Source organism: Pseudochaenichthys georgianus, chromosome 13, assembly GCF_902827115.2.
Source record: "Pseudochaenichthys georgianus chromosome 13, fPseGeo1.2, whole genome shotgun sequence".
In the NCBI taxonomy this organism is placed as follows: Eukaryota; Metazoa; Chordata; class Actinopteri; order Perciformes; family Channichthyidae; genus Pseudochaenichthys; species Pseudochaenichthys georgianus.
In genome coordinates this window covers 3,561,084-3,578,243 of record NC_047515.1, presented here as the reverse complement: position 1 = coordinate 3,578,243, position 17,160 = coordinate 3,561,084, and the positions used below count along the sequence as shown (strand labels likewise).

The 17,160-nt window shown below is 41.9% G+C and overlaps 1 protein-coding gene across 1 annotated transcript in view; it reads left to right on the top strand.

The window, feature by feature from the left end:
• LOC117456877 (calcium-binding protein 8-like) overlaps positions 1 to 17,160 on the top strand; it is a 201,904-nt gene that overhangs the window by 28,131 nt on the left and 156,613 nt on the right. The window lies entirely within an intron of this gene.

Genomic DNA, 17,160 nt, shown 5'->3' with positions numbered 1-17,160 from the left:
TGAGCCAATGATATTTTGCTGCTTTATGTTGTCACTCTAACCCAGGGGTCGACAACCCCTGGCCCGCATGCCACCATTGGCACGCGGTACCGTAACCAGTGGCACACTAGGAATAAGTGGAATAAGTGTGCAAAATATTTAAATTGTATTTTCGGATCCTGAACGAGACCGCCACCAGAGCGCGTCTCCCCATTACCTGCAGAAGGAAGCCATGCACGCAACGCAGCCCCGCTCTCTTTAACTCCAGGTGACTTTCTGCCGCTTTCCTCCGTGGTGCTGTGCAGATCGTTTCACCACAGAGGAAAGCACTTCACAAATTCCAAGGCCGTAACCATGGAGTCAACATTGGGGGGGACCAAAAATTCAATCAAAATTTGAATACTAATTTCCTGCCATTCAAAGGGAAAATATATAAAAATTCACTAACACATGGGATACTTTAAAACCTGTTAAACCAACCCAGTCTAAAAAAAAACGTGTAATAACTACGTTGGTCCACAACGTAAGACGTAGTATTTCTACAAAAACGCCTCTGAAATTGTAAGATCCCTACGTTTTTTTTCACCATTCATTCCAATGGCTGGCGTCTATGTCACGTGATCTTCATATTTCTCCCTGCAGAAAAAAAAAACATGGCCGAACTTCGTTTTATTCTCGGTGTAAAATGCCTATTTTAAAGTTAGTTTGGCCATTAAAATGCGTTTTGATGTCATTTGATGCGAGAAATATGAGTTGTTATTTCAGATTATGTGTGCAGCGGATGCACATGATCTTTAGTTTGCTAGTTATTACGAAGATTACTTCAGGAAATTGTGTCGATACAACGTTTTCATTGTTACCAAGGTGGTTGCTAGGGACGCTGCTATCGATATTATTTCTGTTATGCTGTGTAACAGTTTAATGGTGTAATCTTTATTGCTACCCCCTTCCCCGTCAATGTATAGGGTTGGTCCACAGTGCAAACGTATTAGTTTAACAAAATTCGCATCTAAAATTGTGGCATAGAAACGTTTCACCTGTGCAATTCCAGTCTCACATCTCACATCACATCGTCATAAACAAATACCGGAAACAGACCGAAAACACTTTATTCCGAGTGTGCTTGCTTTTCTCTTTGGAAGTCATCACATAACGGCATTGTAATACACGGTTCGGCTGCATTAAATATTACATATCTGCCGTAGTTCTGTATTTATAGAGCCCTGATGAGAAGACTTCTAGACAAACATGAGGAACTGAAAACGTGACGTGGATCATAAATATATCAGCCATTAAACAACATCTTACATTTCTTTTCACACAATACGTCTCCTTGCAGTATCAACACTAATTCGGCTGACTTTTATATTTGATCCAATTGGTAGATAGGCTGTATTTACACCATAAAGTTGCACAGCTGATATAAAGGGACACCTAGTGGTGAAAGCATGTTATTGAATTTCATTATTTTTATTATTAGATATTAATAGGATCCCTATAAAGTATATTCATTACTCGTTATTCTCTACTAATAGTTAATTAAAGACTGTATATAATGACTATTTTGCATATCCCTTTCAATATTTCAAGATTTTCTAAGGTTTATTGACATATCATATAGGCCTACACAACTATGGTGTAGTTATGCATTGAATGAAAAACTTGGGTCGCAGGTTCCTCAATAGTGCATTACTAGACATCTATCAATATTTGTGCATACCTCCAGCAATGTTAACTATGTTGAAGCACTTATTTTAACTGACATTATACATATGTATTATACTCTTATATAAGATGTATGTAGATAGTATAAGAAATGTGCAGAATACGACAGTTTAATGGTGGAGGTACACACATATTGATAGATTTCATTTCATTTAATTTCAAACCTTTATTTATACAGATAAATCCCATTGAGATCATTGATCTCTTTTTCAAGGGAGACCTGCTCAAGTAGTTCCACATGAAACATAAAAATATAAATAGAACAACAAAAGGACATCATACAGCATCATTTACATAATTATCCACATAAACAGGTACCAATAGCTTCCGATTGACTAGCATCCAACCGAGCTTTAAAAACATTTAGTGGCACCAGATTGTTCAGTTTCCATTTAATTTGCAGACTATTCCAAGACAGAGGAGCTGCGCATCTAAAAGCTGTCTTCCCTAAGACAGTCCTAGCAGTTGGCACATTTAATAAAACCACTGCATTCGATCTCAGGCAGTAGCCACTTACAATTCTCCGAGAGATCAGGGAGCAGATATAAGATGGAAGTTTCCCTAACATGGCTTTGTATATACAAATGTACCAGTGACTGAGCCTCCGTACAGTTAGTGAAGGCAAACCAGCCCTTGCATACAGGGTACAGTGATGGGTTAATGCTTTACAGTTTGTCACAAATCTTAGTGCACTGTGATACGCAGCATCTACCTTGACCAGGCAATTGGCAGGTGCATTCATATACATCAAATCACCATAGTCCAGCACAGGTCAAAAGGTCACAGAGACTTTTCATGGCCTCAAGCGAGAAACAGGACTTGTTCCTGTAGAAGAAACCTAGCCTAACCCTCAGTTTTTTTAGCAGGTTATTGACATGAAGTTTAAAAGTGAGACAATCATCAAGCCAGATACCAAGGTATTTGTAACAGGCAACAACTTCAAGTTTTGTTCCTTGCGTAGTTACAATATCTAAAACAGGCTCTGGTGTCTTTTTTGCTTTTGAAAAGAGCATTACCTTGGTTTTATCCACATTTAAAAGAAGCTTTAGTTCAGAGAGCTGAGTCTGAATAGTGTTAAAAACAGCCTGTAATTTAACACCAGCCTCCTTAATGGAGGGACCTGCACAATACATCACAGTATAATCCGCATAAAAATGTAAAGTAGCTTCATCCACATTATCACCTACGCTGTTAATATATATGGAGAATAAAAGTGGTCCTAAAACAGAACCTTGTGGTACACCATTAGCAATGTTTAACCACTCAGAAGACAGTCCATCAAAATGAACACATTGGGACCTTTCAGAGAGGTAGTTCACAAACCACCCCACTGCATGGCTGGATATGCCAATACTGAGTAGCCTCTGCTTTAAGATGCGATGATCAACGGTGTCAAACGCTTTGGAAAGGTCAATAAACAGAGCTGCACAACTCTGCTTATTATCTAAAATACTAGTAATGTCATTTACCACTTTCATTGTGGCAGTGATGGTGCTGTATTTCTTTCTGAATCCTGACTGATGTTTAGACAGGATATCATTTATAGATAAAAACTCCTTTACTTGTTCACTCACAAGTCGTTCGAGCACCTTAGCCAGAACTGACAATTTAGAGATTGGCCTATAGTTATTTAAAATAGTTGCCTCCCATCCTTTCAGTAAAGGCAAGACATAAGGAAACTTCCATACTTTTGGAATTGCATTTTTGTGCTGAGAGAGAGGTTAAAAAGAGAACTAAGAGGTGGAGCAATAAAATCTGCAGCTATCTTTAAAAAGAAAGGTTCTAAGTTGTCCGGGCCAGCCGGTTTCCTAGGATCTAACTTGGATAATGCTTCATGAACAATACCAACAGTTAAAGGAGTAAAACTGAAAGGGTTTTACAGACCACATTGTTCAGAGTCAAGGATTGGAGCATTCACAGAAGCAGAAGTACAGTCAGTGACAGAATCAAACATAGAGCCACAAGACACAAAATGCTTATTAAAGCAATTTAGCATAGTAGCCCTGTCTGATATAGTGCCAGATGCTGTGGTAAGGCACGGAGGTAGCTCATTTGGGATATCACCAGTGGAAATCAATTTTATGGCTTTCCAACATTTCCTAGGATTATTCAGGTTTTCTGTGGTAACCGACAAATAGTACTTTGATTTAGCACTTTTTATTTGAGATGTGAAGCTATTTCTTAGCTGCCTAAAACGTAGCCATTCTACCTCTGAGCCTGATTTCCTAGCCTTAGCCCAAGCATTATTTCTCTCATGAAGTAGACTGGACAGCTTAGCAGAAAACCAGGGATTGTTTCGTCCCTTCACTCTAAATTTACGCAGAGGTAGGCAAGGCAAGGCAAGGCAAGTTTATTTATAGAGCACTTTTCAACGCAAGGCAATTCAAAGTGCTTTACAAAAAAAAAAAAAATTAAAGACATTAAGCATTAAAAAAGAAAAGCTAATCAAATAAACATTAAGAAAAAAAATACATGGATAAAAGTTACAGTGCAGTCTAAAATATAAATAGTTCAATTAAACATTACAAGAAAAAGTACATGGATAAAAGTTACAGTGCAGTTTAAGATATGAATAGTATGAAAAGTCTTCAGCCTGGATTTAAAAGTAGTCAGAGTTGCAGCGGACCTGCAGGTTTCTGGGAGTTTGTTCCAGATATTTGGAGCATAATAACTGAACGCTGCTTTACCATGTTTACTTCTGACTCTGGGGACAGAAAGCTGACCAGTCCCTGAAGACCTGAGAGATCTGGATGGTTCATAGTTTAGCAGGAGGTCAGTAATGTATTTTGGGCCTAAACCATTCAATGCTTTATAAACCAGCAGCAGTATTTTGAAATCTATTCTTTGACACACAGGAAGCCAGTGTAAAGACTTCAGAACAGGAGTGATGTGATCCACTTTCTTAGTGTTAGTGAGGACTCGAGCAGCGGCGTTCTGAATCAGCTGCAGCTTTCTAATAGATTTTTTAGTGAGACCTGTGAAGACACCATTGCAGTAGTCGAGTCTACTGAAGATAAAGGCATGGACAAGTTTTTCCAAATCCTGCTGTGACATTAGTCTTTTAATCCTAGATATGTTCTTTAGGTGATAGTAGGCTGATTTAGTAACTGTTTTAATGTGACTGTTGAAACTCAGGTCAGAGTCCATGACTACACCTAGATTTCTGGCTTTATCTGTTGGTTTGAACATTGCAGACTGAAGCTCAGCGCTAACTTTTAAACGTTCTGCCTTGGCTCCAAAAACCATTACCTCAGTTTTATCTTTGTTTAATTGGAGAAAGTTCTGACACATCCAGTCATTGATTTGTTCAATGCACTTACTCAGTGTTTGAATTGGAGCATAGTCTCATGGTAAAATTGTTACGTAAATTTGTGTGTCATCTGCATAGCTATGGTAACTTATTTTGTTGTTCTTCATTATCTGAGCCAGTGGTAGCATGTAGATGTTAAAGAGAAGAGGCCCCAAGATGGAGCCTTGAGGAACCCCACATGTCATATTTGTCAACTCATATGTGTATTTACCGATTGAAACAAAGTTGTTTCTGTCCTTTAAGTAGGATTTAAACCAATTTAGAACTGTTTCCGAAAGTCCCACCCAGTTTTCCAGTCGGTCCAGTAATATGCTGTGGTCAACAGTGTCAAACGCAGCACTGAGATCTAATAATACTACCACTGAAGTTCTGCCACTGTCTGTGTTTAAGTGGATGTCGTTAAAGACCTTTACAAGAGCAGTCTCAGTGCTGTGGTTTGGACGAAAGCCTGACTGGAACACATCGAAACAACCATTTAAATGCAAGAAATTACTCAACTGTTGAAAAACAACTTTTTCAATGATCTTACCTAGAAATGGCAGGTTTGATATGGGCCTGTAATTGTTCATTACTGAAGCATCTAGATTATTCTTTTTTAAGAGCGGTTTAATGACTGCAGTTTTCAGGGCCTGTGGAAAAATACCTGAGTGAAGAGATTTGTTTACTATATGAAGTAGTTCTGAGGCCATGCAAGGCAAAACATCTTTGAAAAATCCTGTTGGAATAATATCAAGGCAGCAGGAGGAGGACTTCAGAAGTTGAATAATGTCCTCTAGGTTTTTATCATTAATCTGATGGAATTGTGTCATGATGTCTGAATTGATGTTAAGTGGACACAGAGACAACACATTTGCTGTTCCTGATGCAGAGGCACTGACTGCTTGTCTGATTTTCTGAATTTTGTCAGTGAAAAAGGAGGCAAAATCATTGCACGCCCTGGTGGATAGAAATTCAGAAGCTACTGACACTGGGGGGTTAGTTAGTCTGTCGACGGTAGCAAACAAGGCACGTGCGTTGTTTTTGTTTTTGGTAATGATGTCAGAGAAGAATGATTGTCGTGCGTTTTTCAATTCCAAATTATAAAGGCCAAGTCTCTCTTTATAAATTTCAAAGTGAACCTGGAGATTTGTTTTTCGCCACCTGCGTTCAGCTTTTCGACATTCTCTTTTTTCTGTTTTAACGGTCATGGCCTTTCTCCATGGAGATATTTTCTTCCCAGTCACTTCCTTTACCTTAATTGGAGCAATGGCATCTATAACATTTTTAATTTTTGAATTAAAATGATCTACTAGCTCATTTACTGAGGTTTTAGCAGGGGCAAGTGTGGAAGAAAAATTCTGAGTAAACATTTCCCTAGTATTTTCAGTTAAACATCGCTTTGTGGTTACCTCTTTTTGAACACTTGTGTGAACAGAAATAGAGCTCTCAAAGAAAACACAGGAATGGTCAGACAGTGCAACATCAGTCACCACAACCTTAGAGATATTCAGACCCTTTGAGATAATTAAGTCCAGAGTGTGCCCCTTATTGTGCGGGGGCTCCGTCACATGCTGAGTCAGTCCATAGCTATCAAGAACACAAAACAGTTATTTAGCCCCTCTGTCCTGGGGGTTGTCAACATGGATGTTAAAATCACCAACAATGACTAGACGGTCAAAGTCAATACACACTATAGACAGCAGTTCAGTAAGGTCATCAAAAAAGCTTGCACCGTATTTGGGTGGCCTATAGATATTTAGGAACAGAGCTCGAGAGGAGCATTTCAGCTGAAGGGCCACATATTCAAAAGAATCAAAGTTTCCATACGATGTCTTCCTGCATTGAATGGAATCATTGAACAGAATAGCAACTCCACCCCCTTTCTTTTGCATTCTTTCCTGACTCATAAAACTAAAGTTGGGAGGGGTTGATTCGATAAGAACAGCTGCACTGTTATTTTGTTCAATCCAAGTTTCTGTTAAAAACATAAAATCAAGATTGTGCTCAGTGATAAAATCATTGATTAAAAATGTTTTTCCTGCCAAAGACCTGACATTTAATAAAGCTAGTTTAAGTTCGTTAAACACACTATCAGTCATGTTTTTTGTAACAATCTGTGGCTGACATGGAATCACTGCTAAATTAGATAAACTCACACAAACGTTTGAGTGCTTCCTGTATCTAAGATCATTCACCGCTCTTAATCTATTACCTATCAACACAGATATCGGCAAAGCTACTGGCAGGCAGGGCCCGGGCATGTCCTGGAAAGAGTTGAGAGTGCCATACGCCCTTGAGCCTGGACCCAGCAGATATCAGTTTGCAGATTGTTTTGGTTTGGATGATTGTGGTAGGCATGGTGATGAAGCCGGGAGAGATGGTGCGCGTCTCTGCTTTGGTGATTTTGGTGGGCGTCGTTGAGGAGCGGGGGTAAAGGACATGCTGCCAGCCCTGCGTATCGCCTTAGTCTGGTCTTTGAAATCCAGGAAGGAATCGGTGCCAGCCCTCTGTATCTCCTTCTTGTGTTCCACGATCTCCAGGAGGGTGGGCGAGGGCGAAAGGGTGAACGGAGTATCCTCAAAGGCGTTGACAGGGGGGGGGGTGACGGGCGGTGGGGACTCCTCCGTGTGTTTCATCGGTCTCCCATAATCAGAACATTCCTCAGGCGGGTGCAGTGATACTTCTTCAGGGTTTTCTGCGCGATGTGTTGTGTCTATCTCCTGTTTTGATTCCTCTTGCCGCTTGTCCTTGGCAGAGGGAACAGATTGATGACGCAGGCAGTTGAATATGTTAGAGATAAACAATTTCACTCCTGACTTGTTCAGGCAAACTCCATTTGCCTTGAAAAGATGTCTGCGGTCCCAGAAAAAGTTAAAATTGTCAATAAAATGCACAGAATGGTCAGTACAGGCAGTTGAAAGCCAGGTGTTCAGTGCAAACAATCTGCTGAATCTCTCCACTCCTCTTCTGACTGGCGGTAGAGGGCCACTGATGAACACCTCTGCATGTAGAGAGCTGGCAGTTTCCAACAGACATTTAAAGTCTTTTTTCAGCACTTCTGACTGTTGTTTCACAACATCATTTGTTCCAATGTGCAGTACCACATTCTTCACAGTCGGATGTTCAGCCCCAATATGCAGGATCTTCTCAGCCAAGTCAGAGACTGTATCCTTGGGAAAACAGAGTACTTTGGTGTTGTTCTTACTACACAGACCTTTTACATCTCTTACAGCAGAGTCACCCACAATCAGAGTTTCAGGCCCAGTCGTTAGCTTTCCCTCTAGCCTTTTACTTTTGGAGTAGCTATTGGTCCTTACCCTGCTGTGTGAAGAGGACGGGTTATCCAGGTCATCAGAAAGAGATCTCCGGCTCTCGGTCAGCGGAGCGTATCTGTTCTGGATTGGCACACTTGGTGGTTTAGGAGGATTTTTTGTAATTCTCCCTTTAGCAGCTGTCGACTGCTGTTTAGGGGTTGAAGAGGCGCTCCTCTTGGGTGATAACAATGCAGGCCAGCCGGTCGCATCACATATTTCAGAGTGTTGGGCTCTGCCCGTTATCCTTCCTCCCAAATCCCATGAAAATGATTTACTCTTAGGCTTTGCACCCAGAGAGTTCCAGGGAGGACCACCACTTGTAGATTTATGACCCGGTACACAGACCTCCTGTTCCTTGGAATCCTTGTGGCTGCTAACTAGCTGTGAGTTAGCATACCCTTTTCCATTATTTTGCAACACTGGTAAAGTGGTGTCATTCCCACAACATAGTCCATTCACTTCCACATTAACTTCCAGCCGTTGCATTTTCATTTCCAGCACGGCCATCTTCTGTAGAAGTTTGTGGAAGTCATCTGTAGAGAACGGAGGCATTTTTCTACCAACTAGCTTAAGCTAAATAGCATGCAGTAGCCTACCAGGCTTTAGCTGTTGCTAGGCCACGCTACTGTAAGACTGGGGTCGCCGTAAAAATGTTGAAATATGGCTGAAAACCTCCGTCTATTTACGAAGATGAACTGTCCCAGTGATAGGTTAATGTCCAGGAGCCGCTGCTCGAAGTTTTCAGAGAATAAGAATAGGAAAATCAGCATAAAAAGTAAGCAGAGGCAGGAGCAAGAAGAAAAGCGTCTGCACTGTAAGAAAGATAAGCAGCAGAAAACAAAACAGCAGAGGTGCATGTCTATCTATAATTTTCATAAAACCAAGATAAAAATAAGACCATGCAGTTTCTACATCAGCACACAGATTGATTTTACCCCAATCAAAATCAAACAGATCATGTAAAAAACCCTGCTCCACAAAGTGTTTTTTGTCTCTCTTTGTGATGATACGAGGTTTAACCTTTTGGACCTTAGTGTCCCTAATTGTGGCTACAACACAGTGGTCACTCACATCATTAGCAAATACTCCCACAGATGAGTATTTATGTGGAACATTTGTTAAAATTAGATCAATTAAGGAGGATTTATTTGGGGACTTAATATTTGGGCGAGTAGGACTGTCTATAATCTGGGTAAAATTCAATGAGGTACACAGGTTTTTAAAATCCTCTGACACAGAAGTTAACCAGTCCCAATTAAAATCACCAAGCAGCACTATTTCCTTGTAGGAAAGTTGTGATAACAGTTTTGCCAATGACGATAAAGAGTCCTTGACAGCCGAAGGGGCCCTGTAGCAGCCCACCACCATGACCTGTTGACCCTTTGTTACCTCAATATTCACGGCTAAAAATTCTAGCTGTTTACTAACAGATTTGGAAACCATATTGGTTACACAAAACTTATTTTTCACATAAATGGCAACCCCACCACCTTTTTTAGCCCGGTCAGTACGATATACACTGTAACCATTTATGTAAATGTCAGAGGCCAAAATGGATTTATCTAGCCACGTTTCTGATAAGACAATGACATCAGCATCAGTCGAACTCGCCCAAATACGGACAAAATCTAATTTAGGTAACAGACTACGCACATTTAAATGAATTAAACCTAGCCCAGATCTAGATATAAAATCAGCAGGAGTAGCTATTTGACTAATACTGCTCGGTGGACCTGGATTTGGCTGTACATTTCCTGATAGTAACAACAATAAAAATACCAAGCACCTTTTCCTCTTAATCAACACACATATATTGTCAGCTGTTCTAGAGTCACCAGCAAACTTCGCGAAAGTGAGATTAGAGTTTAAAAAACAATTCTGAAGGACCATCGTGGCAGGCATGTGAGAAAGACAAACATTTTCCGAAATGAATGTCCGCGCCAGTGCAACCAGCAATTGTTTGTGCAACACCTCCGAAACTGTACAGGGGATGTCCACTGCGGGCGGCAGAACATACCCGAATCCAGTAGATTTTTCAGGACGACTAGCGATCTTCTACTTGTCCAGCACAGCCAAGAAAAGGCACAGCAGAAACACGACACCCGCCATTCTCCCAGTCCAGCACAACAGTAACCACGCTGTTCCCGGAGCAAGGTGGAACCAGGCCTCAGCTACAGTAGCACAGCAGAGCAGAGCAGGTGGAACCAGGCCTCAGCTACAGCAGCACAGCAGAGCAGACAAGGTGGAACCAGGCCTCAGCTACAGCAGCACAACAGAGCAGAGAAGGTGGAACCAGACCTCAGCTACAGCAGCACAGCAGAGCAGAGAAGGTGGAACCAGGCCTCAGCTACAGCAGCACAGCAGAGCAGAGCAGGTGGAACCAGGCCTCAGCTACAGCAGCACAACAGAGCAGAGCAGGTGGAACCAGGCCTCAGCCACAGCAGCACAGCAGAGCAGAGAAGGTGGAACCAGGCCTCAGCTACAGCTACAGCAGCACAGCAGAGCAGAGCAGGTGGAACCAGGCCTCAGCTACAGCAGCACAGCAGAGCAGAGAAGATGTCTTGTAATGCACTGTTGAGGAACCTACGCCCAAAGTTTTTCATCTTGTCAGGTATTGAACAATCAATAAATAAAGAACACAGAATTATTAAAGGTGGGGTAGGTAAGTTTGAGAAACCGGCTCGAGATCGCTATAATTTGAAAATACACAACCGGAGAAAATCTGCCACTTCCTTATAGAGCCCCTCCTCCAACACACACGAACGCGCACATGACCAATGAGGGCACGAGATAAGTTTGTGCCCCGATGGAAGGCTGACAGGCAGGTAGGCCATCCAATCCGTTTAGCCAACGGATTGGTTGTACTTTTTACAGTATTATGGCTTCTATAGATGCATTTTTTTTATGGATTTGTTGTCAAAGCACTTAAGATATTCATTGCTATCGGGATGTTAAGAGCATTCCATGGAATATAACAAAAAGTGTATCTCGAGCCGGTTTCTGAAACTTACCTACCCCACCTTTAAATATAAAACACAGAATTTGTGTGATTATACTAAATGATTTACAAATAAACACCACTGCATATTTACAACTGTTACACATGCTGATGTAATGCACATTTTTCCAACTTAGGATCAATAAAGTATATCTTATCTTAAGCTGATCGATGGCTACTGCCATATTTGCAAAATGTGCCTCTGAACCTTGACAAGTGCATGTTTCATGATTTTTGCCTAAATCCTATCGGCCCACATTTGTAAGTGTTCCGGCCCAGCCCAGCCCAGCCCAGTGGGGTGTGGCCCTGGGCTGTTTTGATAGGCTACCCTTGTTCTATCTATCAGTTTCAATTTCACACATCAGGCCCGTAGCAGCTGTCACTGCGCAGTGTACGATCAGGAGTGAGTGACTGAGAGACCTAGCTGGCAGTTGCTTACAGATGGATAAACAAGCTCCAAAGCGTAAAGGCGTTTTTGTATAGTTTGTGTATACAGTATTGTAGCGAGCTCTGGGTTCAGAGGGAGGGGCTTGCATAGGGGAGGGGAAACGTTTGGCAGGGAAACGGGGTTCAGGGGGAGTGGCTGTACGGCTGTACCCGTAGGATAGAAAAAGGGGAAGTGACGTCTGACTGAGAGGTCGCACGGCTGTGGAGAAGAACGTGTTGCCCACATTCTGTTACTGAGTTTAGGCTAGTTAGCTAGCCTTATTGTTTTGGGTGCAGTCACTTTTGCCTCCACTTTCTGTTCAAATAAATGTTGAAAGAAAAAGTAAATCTGTTTACAGTTCTGTTTTATATGGGTGTTTTGGAAGGGATGAAACCCTCTTTAATGGTCACACATGCAGAGCACACAGCACACACAGTGAAATGTGTTCTCTGCTTTTAACCCATCCTAGTACCAGGAGTCTAGTACTAGGAGCAGTGGGCAGCTATTGTACAGCGCCTGGGGAGCAATGGTCACGTGCCTTGCTCAAGGGCATCATGGCAGGGCAGGAGGTGAACTGGGACCTCTCCAAGTAGAAGTCCACACTCCAAATGTACAGTAGGTCTGGTCGGGGACTTGAACCGGCGACCCTACGGCTCACAGTCCAAGCCCCTACTGACTGCCATAGATTTAGTCCCTAACGTTGCTCTCAAAATGGACCAGATTGATGCATTTAACTTCAACATTTAAAAAAAAATCTTCCCGGGGGAGCTTGCCCCCGGACCCCCCTAGAGGAGGTGAGGTCCACCACCTGCCCACACCCCCTGTTAAATTGTCTCACCCACATTGAGGATGCTTCCTACGCCCATGTTTTATTCCATGTGTCAAGTCAGGCAAATTGGGTCCAAATGTTATTGCATCAATGATCTGTTCACATTAAAATCAATAAATATATGCTGTAAGTATTTTGCTCTAGGCAACTCAAGGGCTCAGGTAATGTGATTACTATATGAATAATTGTCCAAAATAACATAAAATGCATAGGGTTTTTTGTTAAGTAACATACTTTCGTCGCCGGCCGGCCGATACATGGCGCGCATTAAGTGGGCCTTTCTGTCAATTAATCCCCGGGCCACTTTTTCCTCCCAGTCCGCCCCTGGATACATCTCTCAACACCCATATGAAACAGAACTGTAAACAGATTTCCTTTTCTTTATGCATATTTTACAAATCACTCCCATATTCCTGAAAAGTTCGGATCTACAAGTTATTTACACAAAGAAGCTAAACCGGAGGGTTCATTAACATTACCATTACGAAATAAAATAATATAGTTTAGGGCTAACTAGAAAAAGACACTAGAACTGATGGAGGGCAAATTAAAACATGACTGACCTGCTTGGAGCATCAACGCTAACTGAAGCTGGACCCGGACGTGCGACAGCAAAATACACCCCCCGGGTACAAAATAAAGGTATGCATAAACAAACAAAGGCGGAACCAATTTACATGTGAAAAGAATATATCCTTTTGGTGAAGTTCACAATAACAGCAAATAAAGATTTTCAAGTATACAATTAGCCAAAATATAAAAGGCATAGAATAGCAATTTTATTTTAATATTTTTATATCAGTTAGGCTATATATTGGGGGGGGGGGGGGGGGGGGGACATTTTGAGCGTATCTGAATATTGAGGGGGATGTCCCCCCCCCAATGTATATGGTGAATTCGGCCCTGATATTAGGGTCATGCAGTGAAGCTTGTTGCTTCTGCCCTGGAAGACGACAGAGAGTCATCCCCCTGTTTCCTCGACTACGGTCTGGGAGCCGACAGGAACGTTCAACACACAGATGGCCAGTCCGCCCTTTTGTAGCATATTATTTCGATGAGCAGATTGCCACTGGCCTTTCAACTAAAGACACAGCCACGCAGCAACTGCGGCATTTGTACAGCTCCTTATGGGTACTGCATAGGGCCGAATTCACCATATACATTGGGGGGGGGGACATCCCCCACAATATTCAGATACGCTCAAAATATCCCCCCCCAATATATAGCTCAATGGGTGGGGGCATGGGGTTTAACAGGTTTTAAAGTATCCCATGTGTTATATATTTTTATAAACTTATCTCGTGCCCTCATTGGTCATGTGCACGTTCGTATGTGTTGGAGGAGGGGCTCTGTAAGGAAGTCTGAAGGAAGAGGCAGATTTTTTCCGGTTGTGTACTTTCAAATTCTAGCGCACTCGAGTTGGTTTCTCCAAAATGACATACCCTACCTTTAAAGCATGGAGACATGTCAAAATAAAATTCAAACTTGAATCTGAACATTTGTACAATAGGTACCCCTTTAAGTCTCTTAAAGCCCCCCTCCCGAAAAAGCCATGATTGTCTTGCAAGAAAAAACCTGCTGCATATTGGCAAAGATATATTCAAGCCTTGGTATTAAATGGTGACTGATTTGCATAACTAGTTTGAGTTGGTTAGCATTTAACATTGAATGGTTAGTTTGGGATATGTTGTCTAGCAGGAAGTTTGGCAAGAGCTTTTTTTTACCAAGTTTCGAGAGGCTACAATGTAGACACAATATCATGGGTGGAGATCGGGTAATAGCTAGGGGGCGCTAGATTCTGATAAGCGAAATCTGGTTCTGGTGAGCCAAATCTTCATCTTTTTGCTTTCCAACCTAGAAATCATATAAAGGACTGTGTTTTCAAAAATATGAATCCAGGATGAAGGAAGGAGAAGGATGGAGGAAAAAGAGAAGGCTGAGGAGAATCCTTTAACACATCTGCATTAGCAGCTGTCTGAAGAAATAGGCTTCTGCCAGACTGCAGGTACACTTGCATTCATTGCATGCATTATTTTTTTTTATAATTTTTAAATTAATTGAGACTCTTTAATCAGGTCAAACCCTGACTTAAAGGATTTACTAGTCGGGTCCCAGACTGACTCGTTTTGTACCAAAACGAGCTTTTGCGCTGAAAACAACTGAATATATTCTGTAAAATATAAAAGACAATAAAATATGTTCAGCGCTGCAAAATGCTGTGTCCTTATGAGATATTGTGGTTGTCTGTGCATGTGTGTACACATATTCAAAGCTAAATGTGTGTTGTGTTGCTCTGGTTTTCTGAGGCTCAGTAAGTACAGAGTACAGTCCACTGTATGTTCACATACACGATATATCGCCTTTTAAAGTGTAAAAAAAAGTAATGAACGGGAAAACAGGAGACTTATTTTAAGACTGATCAGCCGGTCACACAGTGGGAGCCACTGCTTAGAAAAGGACTATTTTGGGCAACAGGCTTAGTCACACTGCAGAATCCCAAACCCATAGGAGCTTTGTTTTTAGAGAACATACCAAGTTACTTAACAGATTCTTAAATAATGTGGTACACCGGAGGATAAACCTGTGACAGGTGTTGTTTCAACGGACAGGTGCTGATCCGCCCCAGTCACTTTTATAGTCAGCAATGCTTTGAAAGACAATAGAGGGCTAACCAAGCAGCATCCTGCTCATCTGAGCCCACAGAGCCCAGTCATGCATTATTCTCTCCGTGCTTTAACTCAACAGGAGTATCACGGTCAGCTGGCTTCTGTCTCTGACTTTACATCTGTGCTGTGGCAGAGGCTGTGTTCATGAACCCTTTGTTGTACAATCTGTCTGAGAGTAATCACCTGAACCCGCAGAACACAAACCTGATCAATTACAGTCTGCAGGAGTCTGCAGGAGTCTGTAGGAGTCTGCAGGAGTCAGCGGTTTCACAGGCGGCAAACAAACTCCCCTCTCAAAAATATTAATCCATTCGATGCAACATTAAGCCTACGCCCGGAACATTGGCTTCGTAGCGCACGGTAATAACCAGATACTCTGTCAGGGTTTTAATATGCATGGAGATAGATGCAGCGTATGAATTCCTCATTCCTATTTCAACGGCTGCATGCTGTTAGGTGAGTAAGAAACGGCTTGTGGTTAGAGGGTCATTATGAGGACAGCTGACAAACTACAGCCTGTCGACTGTAATTACCGTATCAGGGTTCTACACACTTCATGCTGGATCAGTGGTGGGATCACAGAGGGCGTGCAGCTCCAAGGTCAACAGTTTGGTTGTTTAGACTCTGATGTGTTTTGAGAAATGAAAGGAAATTCCGCCCTTGTCAGTTATGAAGTGCTTGTCAGTAAGACACTTAACCTGAACAATCACACTCCTTTTAAATCAGTCAGACCACAGTGCACAGATGTCACACACATTCAGCTGGGAGCGCAGCATTTTTCTGCCTTCAGTGAGGTCTTTGATAAATGTTTATGAATTGACTTTAAAAATCATGTAAAAAATCCTGCATGTTTATTTTCAATTAGATTGCTGGTAACGGATGCAACATGTCTTAAGCTGAACAGATCATCTTTTGGCAGCCTAGGTTTCTGTCATGAGTCTAACAAAGCCCACTGTGAAACGCATATCCTCTTTATCGTCTGTTTTACTCTAAATAGGACGAATATATGAAATATAAATATCTTGTTGTAGTACAATGACCATTGAGACCATTAACTCATTAGAACAAGCTTTACTGAGGTAATAAATCGATTGAAAAGTAGGGTCATTTTGCAACCAGTGGAAGTGCTGGCAATGAGAAGTACTGTAAGTTTAACACTCCTGCCGTACAATATTTAAAAGATGCTCTATTTATTTGTGGAGTGCCGTTAGAGATCGTGCAGCATTACATATCTCATCTGGAAGGAGAAGCTTTGGTCAGCTTCAGGGATTTATTTTTGGAGGATGACGCCTTAAGTTTCAATTATTCATTCGTCACCTGGAAGTAGCCGGCAGTATTTTTCTCCTGTAACTGTGGGGATAGGAGGGCCCACTTTTTACCTACACTTCTTGTTTGCTGGTTTAAAGAGTGTACATTCAGCTCTCCTCCCTGCTGCAATGACTTTTTAGTGCTACAAAGAATTGTTGCCTCAGTGGCTCAATTGGTTGAGAAGCATATAATTCTATTGAACTGGTTTAATCCATTAGTGAGTTTATTTAAGGCACAGCCGTTACCATGGTTACAAAACCTCACCCCCTCTGTTGACCACACATACATGTAAGGATCACTCCCAGAGAGATGACCTAATCAGAGAAACTAAGGTCAGCAATGTTAACACATTTGATTGCACAATTTCCCTAACAGGGTAGACATACAAACACACCACGGCACATAACACCGGCAGAGGGGGGATTTAGCAGCGTTTCAACAGCAAAGGTGCAGTGCAGATAACAAAGCAACACTAACAAGAGCAGACTAGCCAGGGGCGGATCTACCGGGGTGGCATGGGGTGGCAACTGCCACCCTAAAAAATAGCATTGCCACCCCAGCTGCCACCCCAGTTGGCATCTTTGTTTTGAAAGAAAAGTTGTGGCTCATCGGACATTTATGAGAC